Source organism: Culex pipiens, chromosome 2 (genome assembly GCF_016801865.2).
Source record: "Culex pipiens pallens isolate TS chromosome 2, TS_CPP_V2, whole genome shotgun sequence".
NCBI lineage: Eukaryota > Metazoa > Arthropoda > Insecta > Diptera > Culicidae > Culex > Culex pipiens.
The window spans coordinates 29661240-29676887 of record NC_068938.1 but is presented as its reverse complement, the minus strand read 5'-3'; the positions used below and the strand labels follow the sequence as shown (position 1 = coordinate 29676887).

Sequence of the window (15648 nt, the reverse complement as noted above, 5' to 3'; positions counted from 1 at the left end):
AAAACTAATCTAAAACATTTCGTAATGGAACTTGGTTATTTACAGACCACTTCTTCCTTCTCGCTCTTAATACTCTGTCAACTCCTCCTTATAACTGCGGTAAGTAATAAAGATAAAAAAAAATACAAAACTGTTTCCCCATAGGGAAAAACCATTTTCGTCACACTAAGCTTTTTAGCCTATTCTCATCGCTTTTGCCGTTGGTCGCTATTCAAACAACTTTTTCATATCCATAAACAATAAAGAGTGGATTACTCGCTTTTATTTGAGCTATTGATTACTATGAAATAGTCAAAACAAATATGAAAAAATATCATGATCATGTGAGATGATCAAAGTTCTGATAAGCCGATATTAGGAACGGGCCGAGAAAGTGTACATTGCCCCTATGAATAAAAAACAGTTTATAAATGCATTTTAAACCAGTTCAATTGTTTTGCAATCACACAGAGAAAAAAGAGTTTCCGAAATCGTGAACAAGCGCTCATGAAAATCGGAACCACGAACAAAGTGTTTGAATCCTATGGTACGTTTTTTTTTTTTAAATAAAAAAAATTCGGAGCGAAATTTTTAAAAGCTTTTCCAGCAAAAATTATTACAAATCGGTAATAGACGTAACATATGAGGAAAAAACATTATTAATAATTGATAATTTGCACTTTTTTTACAATACCGCAAGGCAAATTGCAAATATTTTTTCAAGTTTATATCTCTCGACCGTGGCCAAAAAAATAGAAAAAAATAAAAATTTAAATTACAGCTATGGTATTAACATTTGAATGAAAAAAATGCATTTTATACCTGCCCAGTTGTTTAACAATCATTAGTTTTCAAAATATCCAAGTATTGACTTAATAAGTAGTTTACGGACTGTAATATTGAGTAAAGTATTTTTTTATATCTTTTTCTAATCATATAGAAAATTAAGCTGAAAATTTAAAATGATTTATTCATGCCATTCAAATAAAAAAAATTAAATATGGGTAATTCTCCGCCAACTCACACAGCAGTTGCCCCGACCCCTCTTCGATTTGCATGAAACTTTGTCCTAAGGGGTAACTTTTGTCCCTGATCACGAATCCGAGGTCCGTTTTTTGATATCTCGTGACGGAGGGGCGGTACGACCCCTTCCATTTTTGAACATGCGAAAAAAGAGGTGTTTTTCAATCATTTGCAGCCTGAAACGGTGATGAGATAGAAATTTGGTGTCAAAGGGACTTTTATGTAAAATTAGACGCCCGATTTGATGCCGTACTCAGAATTCTGAAAAAAAAACGTATTTTTCATCGAAAAAAACACAAAAAGAGTTTTAAAAATTCTCCCATTTTCCGTTACTCGACTGTAATTTTTTTTGGAATGTGTCATTTTATGGGAAATTTAATGTACTTTTCGAATCTACATTGTCCCAGAAGGGTCATTTTTTCATTTAGAACAAAATTTTTCATTTTAAAATTTCGTGTTTTTTCTAACTTTGCAGGGTTATTTTTTAGAGTGTAACAATGTTCTACAATGTTGTAGAGCAGACAATTACAAAAATTTTGATATGTAGACATAAGGGGTTTGCTTATAAACATCACGGGTTATCGTGATTTTACGAAAAAAATTGTTCGTCATCGATCATGGCCATTCATGGTCACCCGCGACAGACACGGACGACGAAACAAAGAGAAACGCAAAAAGTAACTTTTTCAAAACCTTTTTTCGTAAAATCGCGATAACTCGTGATGTTTATAAGCAAACCCCTTATGTCTACATATCAAAATTTTTGTAATTGTCTGTTCTACAACTTTGTGGAACATTGTTACACTCTAAAAAATAACCCTGCAAAGTTAGAAAAAACACGAAATTTTAAAATGAAATGTAGATTCGAAAAGTACATTAAATTTCCCACAAAATGACATGTTCCAAATTTTTTTACAGTCGAGTAACGGAAAATGGGAGAGTTTTTAAAACTTTTTTTGTGTTTTTTTTTCGATGAAAAATACGTTTTTTTCGGAATTCTGAGTACGCCATCAAATCGGGCGTCTAATTTTACATAAAAGTCCCTTTGACACCAAATTTCTATCTCATCACCGTTTCAGGCTGCAAATGATTGAAAAACACCTCTTTTTTCGCATGTTCAAAAATGGAAGGGGTCGTACAGCCCCTCCGTCACGAGATATCAAAAAACGGACCTCGGATTCGTGATCAGGGACAAAAGTTACCCCTTAGGACAAAGTTTCATGCAAATCGAAGAGGGGTCGGGGCAACTTTTCCCGATTTCGTGTGAGTTGGTAGAGAATTACCCCTATGATAGAATTTAAATTGAAGATATACAACAGAAGTTGTGTTTGAAAATAAGTTTCAAATTCAATTAAAATATAGTAAAATGCATTTAACATTAATATGTATAACAATTTAACTTCAAATACATTGAAAAACGCTTTTTTGTTTGAACTATATTGTTCAAAAAAAAAATCAAACCATCCACATTAACGACCCCCGGGTCTTTTGTGGTCTCTATTGCAAGTTTCTGCTCGAACCTAGGAGTCCGAAGGCTTGAATGGGGAGAGCACCCAAACCTATTTCTACTCCAAGGAACCTTCCACCCCAGTGTTTGAACTGACGACCTTTGGATTGCGAGTCCAACCGCCGCCAGCGATTCCACCGGAGTAGGCTTGGTTTGGTGTGTTGTTTGTACTTATGGCATGGAGACGACTCCTACACCTGGAATGACTTAACGGCCTAACAACCAAGGCCGGGACCGACATTTTACTTCCTCATCCGATGGAAGGTTTATTGTAAAATGTCGGTCCCGGGTACTATATTCACTCAAAAAAATGAGTTCGCGTAAACGTGGACAGAGTTCATGCCAACGGGAACCATGAAGAAAACTGTTCACTTTCATGGTGCAATGCACTATAAAAGTTGAACAGTTTTCTTCCTGGTTTCTGGTGGCAAGAACTCTGTTCACGTTCACGCGAACTCATTTTTTTGAGTGTTGTTATTACATGATTAAATAACCATTATCAAAAAATGTTTTCCTATTCCTATTGCTATTTTCACCTATCAGCTACTTTTAATATGAATGGCTCTTACAAACATATGTGGATTGCATAAGAAAAATCGCTTAGTTCTATTTCAGAACCAAACTTAGGTTTGATAAATGCCAAAAAAAAAACAGAACAAACAATTACATCCACTCTCCTCCGCGAAAGGTCACACACATCCGCCGATCAACTAAGGCACATAACCTTGACTTTTCGAACCTAGGAATCCCGTGAACGGAAAGGTCCGTACCATTAAAATATCTATACAGAAGAGTAAAAAAAAATCCGTAGGTTGTGTCCCCATCACACCAGACTGCGCTTGCTCGAGCACGTATCGATTAATTTCGATGACAGCAAAATGTCTTCCGCAATTAAGGTTCGAAATTCCCAGGCCACCATCACTCCCGAGGTTCGGACGATCCTTATCGTCCTCCGGTGTAATTACCCGGTAGTTGGCCAGTCCAGGAGGGGAGAGCTCGCGCGGGGTGTGACATTATGTCTTGATTGCTCTACAACACGTCGCGTACGGGGTGAGGGAGATTCGAAGGAATTTAAATATGTAACCTCACTCTTCCCCGGACCCAGTGGCGTTCCGTCCAAGCAAGTTCCAGCACGGAGAACGTTCTGTAGCTGCGAAGGAAGTACACCGTGAACCGAGCGAACAGCTAATATCTATGAAATTTATTGACCTCCAGGCTTCCTTTTTAGGAAAGTTGACTTCACTGGCAGTGTGCTCAGTCCCGCGGGCCACAGTCATTCTCTCGAGAGGCGTAGTCGTTTGGGCAGGGGAAGTTGGGTTAAGTCGGACTTGCAGACGTTAACCTGGAGTTTGCGAAGACATGGTATTCCCCAACTCACCCTACGGCTTAAGGAGAACCTACAGTGGATAATGAGACGCGGTTTACACTCTACTCAAACCAATTCGTGCGGGATTCGTTGCTGGTAAATCCGCACTGGGAGAACAGAGCGAGCTTTGTGTTGCAGAATTTCAGGGGATTTCATGCCCCAAGGAGGGTACATCTGGCAATCTGGCATCAGCACCAGGAGAATAACACGGCTTTGATTGGGGGAATTCTTGAAGTCGCTGTTGATGTTGATTCTGTTTTCAATTGTATTTTGATTAAGTGAGGGTCGTAAATGGACTTCCTTATTCGTTGGGTAGAGTTATTTTACCGCGTGCATTGGATGTAGAGTTCTACAGAACTAAATTAAATTTATCTCGGAATTTTTATTTTACTGGTGTTGGCTTTAATTTGAATATTAACCATTGTAAAAGAAAAAACAAAGCAAGAAAAAATATGCAAGAGTAAAAATCCATAAATTGTGCCACCAGCAATTTTGAAATTTTAAAACACACAGATTTGGTCAAATTTCCCAAATTTTGATACTGTGGGCCCAACCCGCTGCTAATCCCATGAAATGTTACGGAAAGATAATTTTGCTACAAATGTCCTAAAACATTCATTTATATATTCAATCTGGACCGAAAAAGGCTCAGGTTTTTATCCCAAATGAAGCGACATTTATGTAAACAAACCTGGCAAATCGAGGGAAGATTGTCTAATCCACAAATAAAAAACTCAAAAAAAGTTCTATTTATACCTAATTTTGATTGAAAGTTTTAAAATGTGATTTTCAGGGACGTCACCAATCGATTTGTCAGATTTTTTCAAACAGAAAAAAATTGTATTAAAGAATGTGTAGCATTTTTCGTATTCTATTTAATGGAGCTGCTAGCAGATTTGGTCCCGCTTTGCCAAATATCAAATCTTTAAAACAAACTTTTGTCTTCTTAAAAACACTATCAAATTTGCAATATTTTTATTAATAATCCTTGTGTAAATTTTGGATTCCCAATTTTAAATAACGTTTTATTCAAAACTTATCAAATCACTAAAAAACTGTTGCTATGCTGATCTATGTTCTATCATCAACAGAGAGCGATTGTGGCGTTTTAACCACGGCAAATAGTGTCCAGGGCATTTGTGGAAATACGATGTCCCATCCATTCAAACTTCTTAGCATGGTGCTCTCAACGATTCATTGTTCTAACACGGAGAAAAAAGAGTTCCTAAAATCGTGAACAACCGTTCATTTAAATGGGAACCACGAACAAAGTGTTCAAATTTCATGGTACGTTTTTCAAAATCGTTCCATGGGATTTGAACACTTTGTTCGAGGTTCCCATTTTCATGCACACTTGTTCACGATTTTGGGAACTCTTTTTTCTCCGTGAAAAAACAGGAACGTGAGCGGGGGATCCCCACGTTTCTTCCTCCCTTGTAGATTTAGAAATGTATTGCTGTTTGAACATTCGTGCTCAAACTCAATCCACTTCAACGAATCATCCATGCGGTTAACTTTACGCAGTTGGCCTGGCCGCTTTAATGTTTTTTGATGTTTCAATGCAATCTATTTGCAATGATGCACTGCAAATGTTAATAATGACAAGAGGATGCTAGGCGTTAATCAACCTGAGCAACTCTCTTCGAAATCGACCGATTTCGACCATTTTTATTTTTTGTATTTTTTATTTGACTTAAACTTTGTGGGGGCCTTCCCTATGACCAAATAAGCTATTTTGCGTCATTGGTTCACCCATACAAGTCTCCATACAATTGTGGCTACTGTCCATTCAAAAATGGTATGTAAATATTCAAACAGCTGTAACTTTTGAAAGAAATTTTCTGATCAATTTGGTGTCTTGGGCAAAGTTGTAGGTATTGTTGAGGACTTTTGAGAAAAAATAGGTACACGGAAAAAAAATTGCAGATTTTTTTATCAACTTTTTTTTTCACTAAAACTCAATTTCCCAAAATACGTATTTTTTGATTTTCGAGATTTTTTTATATGTTTTAGGGGACAAAAATCCGCAACTTTTGAGTCATAGAGAAACATGGTCAAAAAATCTGCCGCCGAGAATTTTTAAAAAAAAAACTTTGATTTTTAGAAAAAATCGAAGTTTTATGCAAAACAAGTTTGACATTATTTTTTAATGCAAAATTGAATTTGCAATCGAAAAGTACTTTACAGATTTTTTGATAAAGGGCTCCGTTTTCAAGATAAAGCCACCGAAAGTTTGATTTTAGCGAAATATTTGCAGTTTTTCAATTTTTAAAAATAGTGACCATAAGTGACCATTTCTAAAAATATTTTTTTTTAGAAGTTCAGAAAATTTGCTATAAAATTGTCTAAGAGACATTGAAGATTGGACCTCGGGTTGCTGAGATAGAGCCGCTTTAAGAAAAAGAAACACGAAAATTGAAGTTTTCTTAATCTCACCAAAACAACCCACCATTTTCTAATGACGATATCTCAGCAAATAATGGTCCGATTTTCAATTTTAATACATGAAACATTCGTGAAATTTTCCGATCTTTTCGAAAAAAATATTTTGAAATTTTTTAAATCAAGACTAACATTTTAAAAGGGCCAAACATTGAATATTATGCCCATTTAAAATGCTAGTCTTGATTTTAAAATTTTAAAATATTTTTTTCGAAAAGATCGGAAAATTTCACGAATGTTTCATGTATTAAAATTGAAAATCGGACCATTAATTGCTGAGATATGGTCATTAGAAAATGGTGGGTTGTTTTGGTGAGATTAAGAAAACTTCAATTTTCGTGTTTCTTTTTCTTAAAGCGGCTCTATCTCAGCAACCCGAGGTCCAATCTTCAATGTCTCTTAGACAATTTTATAGCAAATTTTCTGAACTTTTCAAAAAAATATTTTTAGAAACGGTCACTCATGGTTACTATTTTAAAAAATTGAAAAACTGCAAATATTTCGCTAAAATCAAACTTTCTTTGGCTATATCTTGAAAACGGAACCCTTTATCAAAAATCTGTAAAGTACTTTTCGATTGCAAATTAAATTTGGCATTAAAAATTAATGTCAAACTTGTTTTTGCATAAAACTTCGATTTTTTCCAAAAATCACTATTTTTCAAAAAATCATAACTCGGCGGCAGATTTTTTGACCATGTTTCTCTATGACTCAAAAGTTGCGGATTTTTGTCCCCTTAAACATATCAAAAAATCTCGAAAATCAAAAAATATGTATTTTGAGAAATTGAGTTTTAGTGAAAAAAATAAATAAAAAAATTCCGTGTACCTATTTTTTCTCAAAAGTCCTCAACAATACCTACAACCTGGTGCCGAAAACACCAAATTGATCAGAAAATTCACTCAAAAATTACAGCTGTTTGAATATTTACATACCATTTTTGTATGGACAGCTGCCAAAATTTTATGGAGACTTTTATGGGTGAACCAATGACGCAAAATAGCTTATTTGGTCATAGGGAAGGCCCCCACAAAGTTTGAGCCAAATCAAAAAATACAAATAAAATCCATTTCCGGTTTTGGTAGAGAATTGCTCACCTAAGGCATTTTCCAGGATGCCCTCGAAAGACTGGCTGCGCTAGGGTTAGATTAGATTTAACTTCACAAAAGATAATACCAAAACATTTTGAAAATATAAAATCGAGAAAAACTCGATTTGAAAATAAATCTTTTCCAACTTAAACTGTATGTAAAAAAATCCCACCCACAGATACGTCTAAGAGAAACATTTAAAAAATGCATTTATCGAGTAATTTCAAAGCATTTTCTCTGAATTTAAATTTAAAAAATCAAAAAAGGCATCACGCAATTCTAGAGACGTAACTATGGTTGTCTTTTAAAAATATCTTTAATCACATCAATTAACTCAATTTAAAATAATCAAATAAGTTTCATTTTATTCTACGGTTTTCACTTAAGAGAAAGTTGTTTACTTAAAATTCGCGAAACCCTTTGCGAACATTCCACCAACTGATCCAAAATGGCTCAACGACAGAAAAAAAAATCACCGACGAGACAAATCTTGATGCGCTTTGTCCCGATGCGCACGCCGAATCTGTCCAACCCCCGTTGGTCACGTCCACAGCCAGGAGTGACACATTGATTGGGCACGTCACTCCAACGACTCCAGGGGACGTGGCCAACAACCTCGGAGACTGAGTGTGGACCGTTGGAATTGCATTCGCTTACCTCTCGCGGCGGATTCGATTGATTGATCGCGAATGCTATCGTCGCGCCGAAATCTCTTGACCGATTTTTAATGCCACGCGGGCCCTTTTGGGGTCGGATTGAAGAGTTGAGCAATTTGTTGGGCTTACCTGAAAGTGAAAGAGAAACACAGACATTATTACTAAGAAGTGAAATAATTCAACAAAATATTGCAACAAAAGACATAGCAGAACAATTTGAGATACCATCTAACACAAATATTTGTTCAAGTAGTCAGATTGGCCAGTTCGATAAATCTCATCAAGCTCGACTTCCTGGCTTTGCGCAGATCTCCCCCCGATTGGAGACCACCAAATACGGCGCTGTCTCAACAAAAGGTTCGACCCGCCAAGCAAAACCGATGACAGCGAACATTACGTGAGAATGCTTCACAACAGAAAAAAAATGAAATAACAGAAATCCTCACCATTATCCAAATAACATTTAGCGAATTGCCTGGTGTGAGATCAACGACGTGCAAAAAAACTGACAGCCCCCATTGAAAGCGAAAAACATTAAATCGATCCCAGGTTTGCGGGGAGTTGCAAACAAAAAAGCCAACACAAAACAAATCAGACTGTTGTGAGGTTCAGAAGAGACCAGGGAGGTGGTGCAACGAGCAACGAGTTGATGAAGAAACTTTGAACAGTGACAATCGAGCGGTATAGAATGAGAAACTGTGATTGGTTTAAGGATGTAACTGGATTGGTCATTACGGTGTATTTCTTTAAAGGTTATGCTCATTTAACAATTTATTATCCACCATTTAACGTAAATAACCAAACATTTTTTAAAAAGAATGATAAGCTTATCAAGTATTGCTGAATATTATTCAGTAAATCAAAAACCTTACATATTAAACAAAAGCACAAAATTAAAATTAAAGTTTGTTATTTGGACATTTTTGATTATCTTTTAGCTTTCTACACCAACAATGACTTCATCTGGCACTGAATCCGCCCTAGTTATACAAAAGTTTTTAAACCGGTCAAATGTTACAGTTTGTCGCAAGCAAACAGATGAGCAGAATAACTGGTGTAAACATCCCACCAACACAGAAAGTGAGGTAACTTCCTCCTCTACACGAAAAGCAACGATGAGCTTTGTTTGTTGAAAATAAAAGTATTCTAAAATAGCGGGTGCTTTTACTTCGTGACTTAGGTCTTTGCAAATATGTTTTGAAGTTTATGTCTGACCAAAGTCGAGGGGAGGCAAAAATAAATAAATATTATAAAATTACAAGCCTACGTTTCAACATTTGGATGAAAAAAGCGTTTCAAAATGCATTTTACACGCGTCCAATTGCTTTCCAATCATAAGTTTTCAAAATATTGATGTATTTATCGACGAATTTTTTTTTCGCGAAAAAAAAACTTTTCGTCGGACTGTACATTGGTATTTCATGGAAATTTTAAATGTTTTCAAAGGAGTTCTAACACGGACGAACGGACATGACACGGGGTTTCAAAAAGTGAAGCAAGTTTTCTTTTACTTCTTCTTGGCGAAAACCTGCGCAAGCGAGATCGCTTATGTCAAAATCTTCGTGCCACGTGGTTTAAAACGTAAACAAAACCAGCTGATGATGCTAACTCATGGGCATTATTTGAAATGGTCGTATGAATTTATATTAAAAAAATACAATGTCTATCAATTTGTCGGCAATTTTAGTATCCATGATAAATTACAAAGAATCATAAAAACAAACTTAATGTCAAAAAAACTGTTTCTAGCACCATACTAATGCTAAATGTTTTAATTAATAATTGCATAATAGTTTTTAAGAAATATTGCTTAATCGCGCGATGCTACTTCGACAACTTGAATGTAGATGGTGCAAGTGATAGTTAGCTTCAAAAATTCGTCCGTGGTTCAAATATGCTAAATAACGCAAGAAAATGTATTTAAACTAGTTTTCAGTTGATTAAATTTTCATTTTCATTAAAAAAAATTTTCCTCTTTAATTTTTTTTTGACTCTTAGGCCGTTGCAAATAATTTTCAAAGTTTATGTCGCACTCAAAGATTCCAAAAATTATAAAATACGAATTTTGGGGATCGGGATTTTTTTCCGTGTAATTATAATCTACAATTTTGCCGAAGACACCAAATCGATCAGAAAATCTATTCACAAAGATACATGTTTCCAAATATTCACATGCCCTTTTTGTATGATCAGCCTGCAAAATTGTATGGAACCTTGTATCGAAAAATGAATGATGCCAAGTAGCTTATTTTGTCATAGAGAATACATTGACAAAGTTTCAGTCGAATTGAAAAAAATACAAGATTTAAATATTTTGTGAAATTCTAGAGAATTACTCTCCTGCCTTTTAAAGAAAATTTAATTTTGAAAGTCGTTTTAATAAAATTTATTTGCATTTTCAAGAAATTTATCTCAAGGGGTATTTTTCTTTAAACTCTTTTCATTTGAAATTGTTTCATTTTCAAGGAAAAAGTATGGGACCACCCTAACGAAATTCGCAAATATGCTTTTCTAAATAATTTTGCCCGCTGAACCAGAATCTTCCCTCAGAATTGAGCCAAAGTGTCAAGAAATCTGAGATATATTTTTAGTGCTAGATCTCCTCTTTCAAATGCAAGCTGGTGCTCAAAACTTGGCCTGCGCTTTTTCGAGGTATTTAAGTTTTAAATTTGCATCTTTTTTTCTTTAAACTGGCTGTAACTTCAGACCCTCAAGTCAAAATTGACGTGTCAAAAAAACATGTTTTAAAGCACTAAAAGTGCCCCGAACATCAGATAAGCGATTGCGAGATAAAATTTTGGTGACTTCGACAAAGTTGCTTGGACAAAAAAAAAGACAAAAAAAATCCTAAAAATAGTCCAAAAATTTGCCCCTTTCATATGCAACAACTTTTTTGAAGACACCAAAGCTCCAAAACTCCATCATTTTTCGGAAAATCCATTTTCCACCTAACTTTGCGATCTGGACTATTGAGCAATGTTGAAAAGTATAACTTTTCAAAATAAGTGCTGAAAAGCTCAACTATTCAGCACTTTCAGGGCACCATTTCAGGGCTGAAAAGTAAAACTTTTCAGTATTTTTTTCAAGTGTTTCTATTCGATTCTGTTATATTTCGTAGAGAAAGGTAAGCTTTTCTGTCGTTCGAGAATGACAAGAAAAGTATGTAGTTTTACGCGGAATTGCAAAAAACCATTTATTAATCATGTAGCCTTTAATTTGTCATATTCCTGCAAGATCTTGATATTTTTCACAATATGTTCATAGAAAAATCACAAATCTGTTCAAAGTTTACATTGTTGAAATTCAAATTTTATGTCGTTTGGATATCTTAAAACCTAGTCCTATTACAGAGTGACAATTTTTTTTTGACAGTGATTGACGGCTTCACCTTACTACATTAATTTTTTTTCAAGTTTATTACCCAATCAGTTAACAAAAAATACGTCGAATTATCAGGTATTCTTCTACAAACTTGAGTGGAATTCATCAAGTAAAGGAATTGTGAAAAGAACATTAACACGAGTTCATTGCTGTAATAAACATTCAAGAGATTATGCAAATATCTTTTGAAATTCTTGAATATTTTTTTCCATTGAACCCAGGTTAATCCCTCTTTATTTTAATAAATATGAAAGATTGTCTAATCTAATCTAATCTAATCTAATCTAATCAGACCCTAGCGCAGCCAATCTTTCGAAGGGATCCTGGAGAGTGCCTTAGGTTAGATGACGCCTAGCACTCTTCTTGTCATTTATTAACACTTGTAGTGCGCCATTGCATTGAAATGCATTGAAACATCACAAGCGTTAAAGCGGCCAGGCCTACTGCGTAAAGCCGTATCGCAGAGATGATTCGTAATTGGGTTGAGTTTGAGCACTGAGTGTTCGAACAACAACACAATTCTGAATCGACAGGGGAGGAAGAAGCGTGGGGACACACCACCATACGCTCCGAGATTTTTTGGTTGTATTCGTTGGGAGCACCATGCTAAGAAGGTTTGGTACTCCGGGACCCTCTGGGATGGGACATTGTATTTTCACGAATGCCCTGGGCACTATTTGCCGTGGTTATAGCGCCACAACTCGCTCTCTGTAACAGTAGTCCTAATTCCAGTCCAAGCTTACCAAGTCGTCATGGCCTAGTGGTTAGCATTTTTGCTTACCAACCCAAAGGACGGGGGATCGAACCCCGCCTCGAGCGACTTTGATTTTTCGTTCATCATTTCAATTTTCTATGTTCTTAACTTTCTCGTTGGGAGCAGATGGGCATCGAACCCAGAACCATTCGCTTACAAAGCGAACACCGTAACCAGTCAGCCACGGCCGCTCTCAATAAATATGAAAGATTGTGCACGTTCATTAATTAGACAATAGCCGCTTGGAATTCCCACCGAAAAGGCCAACCGCCGCCAATCTTCATCTCCATCGAATAACAAACTTAGTGAGAGAGAGAAAGGAAATTCCACATTTCACACTCATCGCGATCCACTACTGAGAAGAAGAGATGAGAAGCTCGCCGTCATAGGGGGATGGCGTCGCTATTTTTAGACCACATTTTCCACTTTTTCTCCATCGAAACCGACTACTTTATCGACTTCATTTTGCTGGGCGAGATAGGACGCCGTCTATTTTTAGACGATGACTCAGCACTTTTCCACTCTTGCACTTAAAAAACCCAGATGGCAGCACGATGTAACGCCACGTCCCTATGGGATTGTCTTATTGATTTTTGTACCGCCAACGTCAGCTGACCGGTCTTACCGACTTACGCGTCGCCGCCGCCGCCGCCGCCGGTGAGTGTTGTGTTTACCTTGACGTGATGAGCTATAGCCGTGACGAGTTCGCGCATCATCTTTCTACCGTTTTGTTACCGAACACTCTCGCACTATGGGGTCAAACAGTCTACGTGTGTGTGTACACGCTGAAAATGTTAATTACGATGCGGTAGTCGTGCGTTGAAGCCGTTGCACGATCATGGAAAGTAAGTTAAAGTTTGATTGGTTTAAACTCTATTTGAAATTGAAGGAACTGAGGTTATGTATTCGTCGATAACTTCTGAATATTAGAATTTAGTTACCTAAAATTGCAAAACAAAATAAATTTAAAATGTTTACATTTTAAGACATCTCAGAAGCGTGTGACCAACAACTTGAATGCTTCAAACTAATTGCTGTCCTAATAGTTGACATTCTTCCACGTAATAAGGCTGGAGAAATGTCCCCTCCTCGGAAGTGATGAGTATCTCTACAGTCAGCGTAGAGCTGTACGAAATTGCGAAATGGGTTGAGCATCGTCAACGCCAGCCAAGTTAATTGTCCTCAATTCTACAAGATAGACACTTTCACCGCGCCTTGAGAGAAAAATGCGTCAAGACCCACCTTGGAGTGGTAGCCGGTGTGCGTACTTATCAATTAAGCTTCATCTTGAGTAGAGCTTAATTCGTTTTCTAGTTGAGCTTTCAACAAGTTAACTGACTCAGTTAAGAGAGAAATCCAATTTACGTGGCTTCCTCAAGGGCATTTGTTTGGAAATGCTTTGACAAAAATCTATTTTATTTTTTTGCATTCGGATTTTTAACGGAATCTTATTAGGTGTCCAATTTTACTCCAAATTTCTATTTCTTCACGGTTTCGAGGTACAAATCACTGAAAACTTGTCTTTGTACAAATCCGGAAAAATTAAAGAGGTTGTACCGCCCCACCGTCATGAGATATCGTAATATTGACCAGTATAGACCAAAATCGAAAAATGAGAATCAATTGGAATAACTGAGAACTTTGCTTGGCTTGGTCAAAGTAAGGACATCTACCATGTATTTCACTAAAATAAATTAAATGAACTGAAAATTCTGATCCCAACTATATACAAAAACCTGCCGTCATCGATCCAAGAACAAAAAAAAACATCAACCACGTGTGACCAAGACCATAACTGATTGTGCGCTGCCGACGGGTTTCAATATGACGAAATCTGTGAGCAAGTTGTCCCAAGTCTACGCCCCAACAACCTACACTGTACCTACGCCAGTTGGCGAAACTGGAGCGGTCATCCATAGATGACGTAAATTTTACAAAAGTCATGTTCTTTTCAAACTTGAGGATAAAAAAAACTTTAAAATTCTTAAATTACATTCCTCATGGACGACCCCTCCCTCTGGGACAAAGAGAAGGCCCGATGACGTCGACCAGCGTCCGACAACCACGCCGTGGTAAATTGCTAAAAATGAGTCATGGTCACTCCATGGTCTGGCCGGATTCAGATTCGGCTGGGGAGGAAGAAAAAACATGTGTCGTTCGACCGGACGACCGATTGCACTCACAGTTTGGCATTTTCGCAATGTATCGCTCGAGACGATCTCACCACGCGGTAATAAAAAATAACAAAACGATAATGGTTGTCCAATGTTGACACGGCTTTATCGACGACGACGGTGTCCCACGACCCCGACATGACTGCAACGTGACCACGACGACGACGGTTTTTGGCCTGGTCAGTTTGGGTCATGAAATGATAATTTTCGATAAGTTGAAATTGCGCGACCCCCTGCCAGACTGTGCTATTATTGTTTTATTTTCATGAAATTTCAATTGAAGTGAAAGTCGCATGTGATGAGAACTTTCCCCGCCCTGATCATGCTGTTTCGTATCTAGTCACTAATTGTAACGACGATCCGCACGATTCACGCCGCTGACAAAGTGCGAAATTTCTCCAATACCTTCGCGAGATTCAGCTTGGCAATCAACTGCCCATAAACAATGATGAATCATTAATTTTAAAGACAGAGGGGCGTTAAAAGCGGTAGCGTTATTGCCTTTTCGGATGACGATCGGAAAATAACAGCGGCACTTTAGTAAGGGGATATTTTTGGGGGGGCTGGGCACTAAAGATGGCCATCAAATTGATCCAGTTTTGGTGGCGGCGTCTTTATACGCGAAGTGGCTAACTGGGCTACCGGGCTTAACCCTGTTAAGCCCCGAGCATTTTATCTTGTTTCTTTTTTTTGCCTTCCTCACTGAGGTAAGGCTATAATCCTGCTCTAAAAATGAAATTTTTATTAAAAGCTCAAAGACCCGCCTTCATGTACACATATCGACTCAGAATCGAAAACTGAACAAATGTCTGTGTGTGTGTATGTGTGTGTGTATGTGTGTGTGTATGTGTGTGTATGTGTGTGTGTATGTATGTATGTGACCAAAATTCTCACTGAGTTTTCTCAGCACTGGCTGAACCAATTCTGGCCAAACCAGGTGCATTCGACTTGGTTTAGGGTCCAATACATAGCTATTGAATTGTTTGATGTTTCGATTATTATTTCAAAAGTTATGTATAAAAATGTGTTATCACATATATCCGGATCTCATTTATATGCATGTAAACGATGTCCGGATCCATCATACGACCCATCGTTAGTTAGGTAATTGAAAGACCTTTCCAACGAGTCCACAACATTGAAGATCTGGCAACCCTGTCTCGAGTTATGACCACTTAAGTGATATTTATGTACTTTTTTGAAGCCGGATCTCACTTAAATGTATGTAAACGATGTCCGGATCCATCATCCGACCCATCGTTGGTTAGGTAATTG

At 37.0% G+C, this 15648-nt stretch overlaps 1 protein-coding gene across 5 annotated transcripts in view; it reads right to left on the bottom strand.

Moving 5' to 3' along the window:
• The window catches only part of LOC120421993 (serine-rich adhesin for platelets), a 121285-nt gene that overhangs the window by 86856 nt on the left and 18781 nt on the right, over positions 1-15648 (bottom strand). The window contains exon 1 of one of the 5 annotated variants that reach the window (XR_005606061.2): positions 8066-8086. The exons of the other annotated variants lie outside the window; for them this stretch is intronic. The gene's annotated coding sequence lies outside the window, so the exon portion shown is untranslated. Of the gene's footprint in view, positions 1-8065; positions 8087-15648 lie in introns of those variants that run through there. 5 annotated transcript variants of the gene reach the window in all.